General features: G+C 35.8%; 2 long non-coding RNA genes across 2 annotated transcripts; both read right to left on the minus strand.

Annotated features, from left to right (window-relative positions):
• Positions 1-351: 351 nt before the first annotated feature.
• Positions 352-2188, minus strand: LOC123667629. Its single transcript, XR_006745468.1, has 4 exons — positions 2077-2188; positions 1890-1915; positions 1043-1155; positions 352-473 (listed from the first exon to the last, which is right to left on the minus strand). It is a non-coding gene; the product is annotated as an uncharacterized LOC123667629 (long non-coding RNA).
• Positions 2189-5810: 3622 nt separating this feature from the next.
• On the minus strand, positions 5811-8284 carry LOC123667628. The gene is made up of 4 exons (XR_006745467.1): positions 8151-8284; positions 7511-7542; positions 6413-6539; positions 5811-6020 (listed from the first exon to the last, which is right to left on the minus strand). It is a non-coding gene; the product is annotated as an uncharacterized LOC123667628 (long non-coding RNA).
• Between the last annotated feature and the right edge of the window lie 462 nt (positions 8285-8746).

Below are 8746 nucleotides of genomic sequence, written 5' to 3' on the forward strand. Positions count from 1 at the left end.
ATTTTTGATATGATATTCAAAAATGTTTAAATAATATAGTTACTAATTACTAATTCCCCAAGAAATTATAACATATATATTATAAATTATACGGTTGTTTAGTTATTTATGCTTTTGAACTGGCCTCCGTCTGTTTAGTTTTTTTTTTGGTCTCATTACCGTTCCGTGATAATAGTTTAGTACTTCTTAGCTTGTAAAGTTTGAGACATAGTTTGAAAAATTGAAAAGCTAGGAATTTATTTAAGGACATTGTATTTTTAACATTATATTAATGAAATAACCGTGGTAAAGTTCATCACCGTTATTTCCTCGATAATAATTTTTATTTAAACAAAAAAAAAAAGAAAAAAGTTATGATTAAAACAATTTATTTATAATTTTATCTTTAGTTAAATGAAAACCCGGCACACAGGCGAACGCTTCGCGTCTCTCGAGGACTCGCGGTCACAGTCGACGCAGCCACTACCCGAGACCTGAAATTGTCATTATTTATATTATCATTTTCATATTGACACTTTGTTAGGTGGTTTTGAGAAGTAGCACTTTTTAATAATTGAATAATTGAAGTCTGAAAGAAATCAAATACATGATTTCAAATAATATGATATTCGAAAAATATTCTATTATTTATTTATAGGATACTAGGAAATACCCATTGTAATACAAAATTTGGAAAATTTAAATTTCTACCTATCACTGTTTTAAAGTCGTAACCTGTGTAAGTCGGACGAACGGATGGACAACAGTCTCATTCCAAGTGAAATGTCAAAAAAAAGATTCGTTATGTTCACGAACAGTACAATTTCGAATTAGTTGTGTTCGAAATTATTCTTATAAAAAAAGCTTGTGTCACAGTGCTGTTATCGAACTCCTCCAAAACAACATGACTGATTTTTATAAATAACTAAAAAATTGTGATTGGTAGGTTCGAGAATAGGTCGTAGGCTATTTTTCTTGACGACGATGTCCCTATTCGCAGGACAGAACAAGGTTAGCCGGGTCAGCTGGTCTTTGTATACACGTATACGCGAGCGCTACCGACCGGCCACGCCGCCGAGCAGCGACACGATGCTCGTGAAGGAGTTGAGCGTGTCGATGGTGTGCTCGAGGTGCGTCGCCAGCAGCGCCCCCAGCTGCGCCGTGTCGTTGGCGAGCCTGTCGACCACGATGTAGTGTTACATTGTGTCTATACACTGATCATTATAATAATAAACGCTTCACATTCAACGGCCCGACCACCAGCGCAATAGCCATGAGCTGTTGCTGTGACCGCTGCGGTACCGCTACAATCTTTTCTGTATACAATAATGACATTTATACTCATTTTTTTTTACAAAACTAGGTCGAAAAACAAGCGTACACCCGGCCTGTGTAGTAAGCGGTTACCGTAGTTCTAGACTCCCGCACTTCCACGCAAAAGCATCACAAGCACGTTGCCTACCCCATCTCTGACTCACCTCAAGAGCCTTGGTCACCTTACTCACCACAGGAACACGACACTGCTTGAGAGCAGTGGTGTTTGGCTGTGATGTATTTGTATCATATTTAACATATAAACGTCTACATTGTAGTTACTCTTAGTAAGAATACTAAAGAGTGTTTGAAAATATTCATTGTCAGGGACTCGTACAACACAAGTAACATACAGTAGATCATTGCTTAATCCGTGAGACATTAATATTTAATGTTCTCTAAATTTCCAATTTGAAAATCAACAAAAAATATCACTGGAATGAAATATTTGTTTATTTTTACATACATTACATAACCTTTGGCAAACACTAAGTAGTGCACCTACTCTTTTTTGTGAATTTAAAAATGATAATTACCAACATTCTAATTAAAGGTTAGATCACACAGACACACGCACACATAGCAGCATTACTCACGCTTGGCAGTCCGCGCCGGCGCTCATCTGAAACAAACAAATACGTTGTTTTGTAACAAAACTTCCTGAGAATATTAGACATAATATGGAAGCAGTCGACGTAACAATTTTATTCTTTTTATTACTTTTTTCGGCTCAAATTAAGATAAAAGTTAGTTTGCGTATTGTTTCTGTTTTATGTGACTTACCATGAATACTAAAAGTAAGGAGAGAGAGAATGCGGAGAGACAGGACAAGTGAGCCATCTTCGCAACTGCGTGTCTGACTATGTTCTTCGAGCTCGTTCCTTCAACTTATAAATGGAAATCTTTATTATTTGTATTAACATTATAATGGTATAAGGTGTTACCTTGCGCTGGATATTGCTTTATTTATAATGAAATGTTGTGTCTGATACTTGTTACTATAATACTGTAAGTTACATTTTAAAACAATCTAAAATGGCGTATGTAATGACTATTATTACTTAAGACAATTAATCATATTTAATATTCTTAATGTATTGGTTCCATGCTTTTATTTATTTTTATTTTTTTTTATTTTTTTTATTCGATAGCGTAACAATCACAGCGCTGTTTTGTGGCTGTTGCGCTGGCGATTGCGGGTTCGATCCCCGCACATGGCAAACGTTTGTATTTCCCATACAGATGTTTGCCGTGGTCTGGGCGTTTGTGCTTGTGTATTGTGTGTGTCCCCGAACCCCCGACACAGGAGGTAATCCTTCTGGGGGCTTTTGAGTGTGTAGCTTTTATTTACTTATTTACAAATACTTGCGTTTCTTCACATACTATGTATTAGGTATATACATTGTGAAAAGCAACAAAAATTTGCAAGAAGTTGTAAAATTAATCTTTCGAAGCTAATTTAACACCATTTTTAGGCTAGCCTTTAGATTAGTGCACGTCGATTTATAAGGTTCTAGGGGAGTGGAGGGCGGAGATGAGGAGCGGGCTATCCCCTGGTACAATCCAACACTGCAGAGCCCCATAGTTATGGAGATATTATGGAGATATCCATGGTTAAAGTTTTGAGGTTGGAAAAAGGTTGAGAGCTCTTACGACGCGCGACGTACGCTCTTACCTTCGAGCTCCGGGTCTTCACCTTCACCTTAGCTCCGGGCTGCGGGAAGTGCACTCATGCTCCGTTCCACAGTTTTCACGCGTTATTTTCGAACAGGAGTACGTAAAAACGATCTCGACTGCAAGAGCAACAAACAATAACTGACAGATATACGCTTTCAAACAAAATGGCACGTCACTTAGCGTTTTGATCTTATGTGTGGGTATAAGATCGAGTTTGTTCAAATAAGTATGATTTCAGTTCAAATAGTCAACACCACAAACAGTAATAAATCTAAGTGGCGACATGTATCAATGCAATATAGTATAATGCACTGAATGATAAGTAATAATTAAAGCATAACTAAAATATACGCTACTTATCAAGCTTTAAGCCCTTGCTTTGTATGCACTTGTGTACCTGAGTGTATTGTAAAGTAAAATTGACTTTGTCAATAATGACTGTGAAGGCGATTTTATGCCTTCCACTTGTGATAGTTCGATATGAAGGACTGGTGTCCGCAAGATTAAAACGAAAAATTTACTATAACGGTTTTATTTTTGTGTTACCCACACATTAGGAATTCTAAACTTAAAAAAATTTACTATCATTTCTCGGGATCCAGAAAGAATTGAAATATTTACAGTCGATAGAAATTTCACGATCTCTATTATCCGGCCACCTATGCCACGCTGCACCGTGCACCTTCTCATACAGTAAACAGAAAGTTGTAAACTAAGCAATGCAACCCTTGTATCAATAACACACGTTTCTTTTCTATTTTAATTAAACCCCAGTGACATATAACTGAGCATGGACTTAAACAAAAGTATGATTGTACTTGGCTGTTTCATATTTTACACTTTAAATAAACAAAATATATTTAGTCGACCTTGATTTCTTTGATTGTTGTCTGTCGTATATGAAGTTATTTTTAATAGGTATAGTTTGAACGCATCGTAGTGTTGTATCAAATTTTTTCTACAGATTTTAGAGAATAGTTTAAAAAGTATTGGTCTAATTTAGCGTCAAAGGTTGTCTGAGGCTACTCTTTCGCTAGCCTTAGATTTACTTTTTTATATTAAGTTGGTTTGTTGTCAGCTTTTAAAGTCTCTTTCGGCACAGACAATCTAAATTTTGAGTGAACTTTTAATTATAAAGCTTTTAGTGTTAATTGAATCTTCTCCGCCTTTGTGGTAAAGATAGTAAATCTTTTACAAAGTTTGTAAAGGTATTTCAAGAATTCTCGGAACTATGTCATGGATTAGTACTGAGTAAAGTACGAGTATAATCGAGCCCTTCTCTCTAAGATATCCCGATAACTGTGACTTGTAGTCGTACGTGGAGCTTCATGCATAGAATCCGAAATTAGTGTCCTCTGATCTTAACTACAGGAAGATCACAAGGTATTCGAAAATTCGACCCTTACATTTGACTGAAAGTTAGGCGAACATAGTCATGGTATAGTCACAACCTTTTGTGTAATAAATTTCTGATATTTAGATTAATTAAGTAACTCTTTTTCAGAAGCAAAGGACCCCTTCCTTACTGGTGGCTTTAGATTACAATTTGGATACTGACTATCATTTACGAATGACGTATTTATTTTTCAAACCTCATGTGATTCACCTTTAAGTCGACCGAGTCATACGAGTATGATGCACAGCAGAAGTAGGTACCTAATAAGCAGTGGCGTGTATAAAGTTTTTAGACAGGGTAGGCAATCAAAAAAATATTTAAACAGCCACATTGCACTTACTTTCTCGCAATTTTTTCCTAATTTATTTTAATTTTGTTGGGAATAGAGGCTTTTAGATGATTTCAAGAACAGACAAGTAAATTATTGGACACGTAAAGTGCATTTATACTAATAACGCAAGCATACAAATGCACGTACAGCAACCAACTGATACCTATTAGACTTGGGTAACTCATGAGTGAGTGATATAAATGAAACATTAAACAAATCAGTTACTGGATAGACACAGTGACCTCATAAGACCGGCACTCTGATAATTTCGTTTGTGTTAAACATAGGAAATCATTGATTAACACTATTAATTAGTTACGAAATTGTATTCTTAATGAAAATACTTCTTTATTTAATAATAAATGAAAAATTATAACGTCATTTCAATGCACTATTTACTTTCATCAAACACACGTCTCCGTTACATATTTCACAAGTAAACTTATTCATCACTAATATATTAATATTTTCACTAATAACAAGAATGCACAAACGAAAAATTAAAAGTGAATTGTCATAATATTACTCTGTGGAATGTTGCGATTACGCGACCGTGTCAAAAATCATAATTATTAGTACAAACGGTATCGAATTCAAGACAATTTAATTTGACAGGTTATTCTTAAGCAGTGCCTAATTTCGTTGTTAAACCGACCAATGTTAAAAACACAATACTTTGTTCGTATTCCGTATGACGCGCGCGACATTATAAAATTTTAGGATTATATAATGTCTTACTGTCATTGCTAACATTTATTATGCGATTATAGGCAGAAGTTTCATAAAAGGCCCGTCGTCGATGCGCACGAAGTGCTGATATCGCATATATGACGGCGGGTTTTTTTGAAGCGGATTTAAATTGAATTATGATTTATGTCTTTTTCAAAAATATGTAATGTTCATGTTTTATATATCATTTTTAGTAACATGCCAGGATAGGCAGTGCCTTTCTGCCTATATGAAATGCACGCTACGGGTAATAAGCACATGAAGCTATTCGTATTACAAACTCGAAATACTGATCAAATGTTTACTTGTTCTGACCTCTCGAGCTAACAAACGTTAGCTACGTTGTATGAAAAAGATTGCGAAAGGTAAATAAAAGAATGTGCATAAATCTAAAATATTTATTTCATGCCAATGACAAAAAACAGTAAAGATAAATTAACTTTTTGTAATAAATTAATTTTGACAGGCTTAATTCTTATTGCTTACACGGTCGTATGCCAAAAATAAAAGAAGAAGAAGAAGAAACAGCAATAAATATTTAAACTAAACAGCTGGAGTTATTGACGTCGCACAGCGCCATCTAGTCGATGGAGTCTGAAACAGAAATTACAGTGATTCGGTAATACTAATAAGGATATATTGAAACTTTCCTACAACTTACTACACAGTATGTAAAATTAAAACGGATGCCCAACATTGCATAACAATACTTTGATATTTTTTCAATAAATCATAATTGTCTAGATACGATGCATTACGAATTAGGGGCTGAGGCCTGGAGAGCTGCGAGAGTATGGATGCGTCACTAAGCTAAAATGTATTGTTAAAATTATTTAGCGGAATCGGAATTTTCTAAGTTTTTACTGTGTTAAAAGATCAATAAGTTTTCTGTACAATAAGTTGTCGCGAGTCGTCATATTTCTCGTAAAAAGAATATTTTAGTTGTAAGAATATATTAGTTGCCCGAGGCAACAGGAGAACGTTACGTCGGTTCACGTGTCTGTGGTGTCGTCCGCGCCGCCCATCCCTCCGAACAGCGCAGCCAGAGCGTTCAGTTTGTCGACGCAGCGCTCGATCTTGTTGGTGATGAGAGCTCCGAACACCTCGCCGACGCTGGAAGGAAGCAATTTAAGTTATTATTTTATCGACACGAAACATCTTGATGAAAAACGCCTCGTTTGATTTTAGATGACTGAGTGCCTAGTACGAGTTTTGTTTAATACATCTCGCAATAACGGACGTAAATGTTAACTTCCTTTTTTATGGGAAATTCGGCATTTCAACCTAGTTCTCGCGTTTGCCGCTAGATGACTCTGTATCGATTGTATCGTATAATATTCTGCAGTGTTTAAATTCCCATGCAAAATAATCTTCACGTATAAACGCGTTTCTCTCATGTTTCTGTGAATAAAACTAGCACTAGGCACTCTGATAACTGTGAGTTATTAAAAACAATCGAGTAACATTTAGTTCAATACTTAGCAATAAAATGCGTTCCACTGGAAATTATTATTATTTATTTTAGTTATCGTTATTATTACATATTATATAAATGATTTCACTACACACTCCTAAAATTTATTCAAATTTATTGAAATAAATCTTTTTTTACGCATGTTTGACTTGGGGAGTAAGCTGGTGAATGCGTGACTAGAGCGTTACGAAAAGTGTGATCGGGCGAGGCTAACGGAGCAAGAGAGAGATACGAGCACATTATTTTCTCTCTTTCTTTCATAGTCAGTTACGTTTCGTATATCTAAGACACAGTGCAGCCCTATTGTGCAGGCCTATTGCCAATGAAGTTTTTCTTCAGTCGTGTGATCTAAAGCATCCTCGTTTTCTTTAAGAGTGTCGCATTCACCAAGCATAAAACGGCCGCGTACCTATATAAATACAGACTGCTGCAAGTTACATTTATTTTATTTTATTATTATCCAACAGTCTTCAAGAATTTATTAACACATAGCAAAATACCTACTGGACGTAGATGTAGTAACAAAATAAAATTAAATAAAAATAAAATTGCCAAGAAAACGTGTCGTTACTTGCACTCAATATTGTTTGGCGAAGGCTCTGATACTTACTAGTCCAGCTGTCCGCTGACGCTGGCGAACAACTGTAAGCATAGAATTAATAATCATTACAGAGACAATAGTGACATGTCTTCAAATATAATATTTGGTCTAAAATTTTCGCTTCGTTATGCTAATGTAATTGCACTCTCAAATCATGAGTAGTTTGTGTAGTAAAAATTGCCACAGCTTATAATGGATACACAGCAATTGAAGACTGAGTGACTGAGAGTGTGCTACGGCTACACGTGTGGTTGACTCTTGTCGTTAGTGTTCCGTGCAACTGAAATATTGTATCAATTTTAGCTGAAGAATCTCTGATCGTGGAGTCTGTCCGCCTGTAACAGGTTACATCTTTATAGCTGTGTAGTTAGTAAGAGGAGGTAAACTTAGGAGGCCTTTTAGCTCAGTTGTAATACACAAGCAAGTTACTAAAACTGTTGCTCGTACAACTTTAATGATAATATAATATTGAATGCAAATCAAAATTAAAAAATTTACGTTACTTTATTTATAAGTCTCCAGTACGAAATTTCTTCATCTATTTTACTTTTAATCGGATAAGATTGTCTTTAAAGTAACTTGTAACGTGTCGGTAGTAAAAAAATATTATATTGATATGCACGGATAAATTATTTCTTAATATATTTACCATCAGCAGGACAGGCAGTAAAAGAGCGATGTGAGGAACTCGTGATAGCACGCGGGACGACATGGCGACGACTACTCGACGACTGGCGACAACGATTGTCGTCCTGATCCTTTATATAGTGACCGTTTTGTATGCGTAATTTATTGTGTCTATATTGAACACAAATTATTGTTAAATAAATTAACGAGAAGAAAAGAATTTGTTACTAAAAGTTTAAGAATACTGCATATTTGTAGTTTTGTAGACCTATGTCAGCAATGTGTTGTGCACTAGTACCTACACAGAAGTTTTTTTTTATATCACTAGGTCGGCAAACAAGATCACGGCAAACGGCTCACCTGATGGTAAGCGATTACCGTAACTTAAAGACGCCTGCAGCACCAGAAGCATCGCAAGCGCGTTGCCGACCCAATCCCCAATCCCCCCCAGGAGCTCTGGTCACCTTACTCACCAACAGGAACACAATACTGCTTGAAAACAGTATTATTTTGCTGTGATCTTCTGTAAGGTCGAGGTACTACCCCAGTCGGGCTGCTCCATATTTTAAGCAGGGAATTCCTGCTGTGCCCTACCTCAGTTTTTAAAACTTAATTTAA

The sequence above is a fragment of the Melitaea cinxia genome, chromosome 28 (genome assembly GCF_905220565.1).
Source record: "Melitaea cinxia chromosome 28, ilMelCinx1.1, whole genome shotgun sequence".
NCBI lineage: Eukaryota > Metazoa > Arthropoda > Insecta > Lepidoptera > Nymphalidae > Melitaea > Melitaea cinxia.